Source organism: Cebus imitator, unplaced genomic scaffold (genome assembly GCF_001604975.1).
Source record: "Cebus imitator isolate Cc_AM_T3 unplaced genomic scaffold, Cebus_imitator-1.0 Scaffold138, whole genome shotgun sequence".
Taxonomy (NCBI): domain Eukaryota; kingdom Metazoa; phylum Chordata; class Mammalia; order Primates; family Cebidae; genus Cebus; species Cebus imitator.
In genome coordinates, this window is record NW_016107453.1 from 519,020 (window position 1) to 522,762 (window position 3,743).

The 3,743-nt window shown below is 46.3% G+C and overlaps 1 protein-coding gene across 16 annotated transcripts in view; it reads right to left on the reverse strand.

The window, feature by feature from the left end:
• The window catches only part of LOC108313502 (amyloid beta precursor protein), a 288,061-nt gene that overhangs the window by 1,906 nt on the left and 282,412 nt on the right, over positions 1 to 3,743 (reverse strand). The gene's annotated exons all lie outside the window — the stretch shown is intronic.

Here is a 3,743-nt window from a genome sequence, read left to right on the forward strand (position 1 = left end):
TCTGTCTCAAAAAAAAAAAAAAAAAAAAAAAAAAAAAAGAAAAAAAAATTTAAATTTTAATTTTTTTTTTTTTTTTTTTTTTTGAGACGGAGTCTTGCTCTGTTGCCCAGGTTGGAGTGCAGTGGTGCAACCTCGGCTCACTGCAACCTCCGCCCCCGGGTTCAAGTGATTTTCCTGCCTCAGCCTCCCAAGTAGCTGGGACAACTGGCACCTGCCACTATGCCTGGCTAATATTTTGTATTTTTAGTAGAGACAGGGTTTCACCATGTTAGCCCGGATGGTCTCGATCTCCTGACTTCATGACTTGCCTGCCTCGGCCTCCCAAAGTGCTGAGAAATACAGTCATGAGCCACTGCACCTAAGATTATATAACTAAAAAAAAAAAAAACTGAGCTTCAGGGTACTATAGAAGTATGTTTGGCTAAAGGTTTAAAATCAGACCCTCTCTGTTAATATGTTGCTTTACTTCTAAGGCCAGGCCAGTAATTGAGGACTTTTTTCTCTCCCTGTCACTGTTAGAGCTGTGTGGGGCATTTACTCTCTGCAGATTGCGTGGGGTACTTACTTCTACAACAAGCACAGTGGCTGTTCTTGTTTTACTATATTTGTTATACCGTTCCCCATTCCCAGAAGACAGGTGGTCCTTAACTCTGCCAAATGAGTAAAGGCTTACTTTTTTGGCTGTTGAAATTCCTCTTTTGTAAAACCATGGTAAGTTGAAGGGAATAAATACAAAATCATTAGAATGAAGAAGCATGTTTTCCAGAGAAAAGTTCGGATGTACCATATGGAAGATTATCCTTCAAAGGGATATTTCCTAGAATGGGCTGCCCACTCATCTCCAGGAGGATACTACAGGCCTGTTCCCCCTTGCTGAGTGTTGCAAAGTGACATTTGCCCCTTATGCAGCTTTTCCCCCTACACACCCCATCTGGCACGGATCTGAGCCTACACAGCATTACCCCTGAAGGCAAGGAAGAAAAAGTACCAGCAAGGACATGGTGTTGGCGCTAAGACATGAGGTCTAGAGATGGAGCTAGACACGTCATGACTAGACTACACTGGCTGGTAACAACTCAGACTATAAGATCTGTTAATATGGCCAGGCATGGTGGCTCATGCCTGTAATCCCAGCACTTTGGGAGGCCAATCCCAGCACTCTGGGAGACCAGCCTGGCCAACATGGTGAAACTTGGCTCTACGAAAAATACAAAAATAAGCTGGGCGTGGTAGCATGTGCCTGTAGTCCCAGCTGCTCCAGAAGCTGAGGCAGGAGAATTGCTTGAACTTGGGAGGTGGAGTTTGCAGTGAGCCAAGATTGTGCCACTGCACTCCAGCCTGGGCGACAGAGTGAGACCCCATCTCAAAAAAAAAAAAAAATCTGTCAATATAATCAGGTCCCCTGAGGTCCCTTTGTACAGCCCAACTTCATGAAGTGATTGAGTCTTCGGTCTGGGAATGAGGTAGAATGATTACCGGGGCTAATCCCAAGGCAGCTGCAATAGGCAGATATACAGCTCCCTCATCCCTTGGGACCTAGTGTTCCATCCATTACATGCTCTGATTCTTAAGTTCCCATTTATGGAAGAGACTGTGTGCCACTGTGAATCCCTCCTGTCTACCACCCTGTAGCTCAGAGCTGCCTGAGTTTCCCTGCAGCCAAACCCTGAGGTTACTTCAATGACAGACCTGGACATTTCCCCTTAGCACACGCCCAACAAGTTCTAACCAAGGCCAGTACTCAGAGGACACTGCTCAAATGGATGCTCAGCTTCACTGTCCTTCTGGGAGCAAATCAGAGATGTTTCCTCATCCTGTCCTCTTTCCTTTGATCTGCACTGTTGTCAACAAATGAGGTCACCTGGCTTTAACTGGCAACTGTGTAATGAGCCTCCAACTTGTAAGTTAAAACACCATCCTTAAAGATTAGCACCAATAACGAGAGATTTCATTCACTCTCAATCTGCTTGCCAGGAGACAGCCTATCTGTAGCAGTATGCCATTTGAACTTGGGCATCATTTTTGCTCCCAATTACCTCGTAACTGAGATCTCAAAGAATGGCCAAGTTAAAAAAAATTATCTTGCTTAGCTGCTATGTTTCTGATTGTAGAAAAAAGCCACAATGCTGCTTTACTGTTGGAATATTACACTTTTATCTCTTCCAGGAGGCACATCCACCATCATACTGCTGTCAGCAATCATTTGCATGCATCAAGGTCAGGGGAACTCCTGGCAATTTGATAGGCTTATCTCCTCTTCAAACTCCAAAGCCAAATGTCTTTCCTTGGCTTCTGTTTTGCTACGTGCTAATCCTATTACCTTTTGCCACTAAGAAGACAGTTACATTTTGTCATTCCTGCCATGTGGCGGGTTGGCCCTCAGACCTCAGAGGGCTCAGGAGCTACAGGAAAAGGGATTATCTTTACAAAAAGGCATCTAAGGAGCATGAATTGGATCTTTCATCTCCAACCCCTTGAAAGCTGGATGTGAAAAACTGAGTATTCACGTCTATGGATAAACCTGCCGCTAAAGGAAGTGCACCAGGTAAGGGCGGCCTTCCTCTCCAGCAGGCTCACCAATCTCTTCCTCGTGGTTACGCTACAGCAGTGGCATGGGCCACCATGTGAAGGCCAGCCCCACCTCGACCCTGTGCAGACAGAGCCTCTACACAAACACAATACTACTTCCCTGAAAGCAGAGCCAGGGGAGGTTTGGGCCCGTGGTGCTTGTTTTGGAAGGAATGATAAAACAATGAAGTCAGGGACAGAATTTCCATTTTCCAACCAGGCAGAAACATCTGCCACTTGCTGGGATCAAAACACACATACGTGGCCAGGCATGGTGGCTCACGCCTGTAATCCCAGCACTTTGGGAGGCTGAGACAGGCGGATCACAATGTCAGGAGTTCGAGACCAGCCTGACCAACATGGTGAAACCCTGTCTCTAGTAAAAATACAAAAATTAGCCGGGCATGGTGGCGCATGCCTGTAATCCCAGCTCCTCGGGAGGCTGAGGCAGAATCTCTTGAACCCAAGAGGCGAAGGTTGCGGTGAGCCAAGATCACACACCACCGTACTCCAGCCTGGGTGACAGAGCGAGACTCTGTCTCAAAAAAAAAAAAAAAGAAAACGAAAACACACATACATATAACCACTGAATATTCATTCTCTCTCCAGACAGCCTGGATTCCACAGCAGCAGGAACTGATCTGGTCTTCATTCGGCCCAGGCCCCCTGCACTGCACGGCAGCGTATCTTCAACTGGCTGCTGCCAATGACACATGCTGAAAAGGGCTGAGCCCAAACGGCCTGACCCGCCTTGTCCTAAAATAGCTTTGAGAACTTCTGACACTCTTTGCCTTACCTCCATACCCCCTCCCTTACCCTTTTCTTCCTGAACTTGATTCATGGGAACCATTTAGTCCTTCACTGTATCCAGAGGAATTTAGAGCTCAGCTATCTGACTGCAGGGATAAGATTCTATTTGGGTGTCCTTAGTTTCTAGGTCTCCTCCATCATCTTGCCACTAGAGTATCTACATGGAGGTGTGTGAGCTTGGAGGAGGGGCAGGCAACACCACTTTTGCATTTGATTATGTAATCAGCAGGATGTGGATTAATAGATGTCCCTTTATACAAGGGACTGAGTTAGGCCAAAAGACAGAATCCTGTCATTGAGATGGAGCAGACAAGTAAAGGAGGGTAAGGGAATAGCGTGGCACATCAAAGGAGCCAGAAGTATGT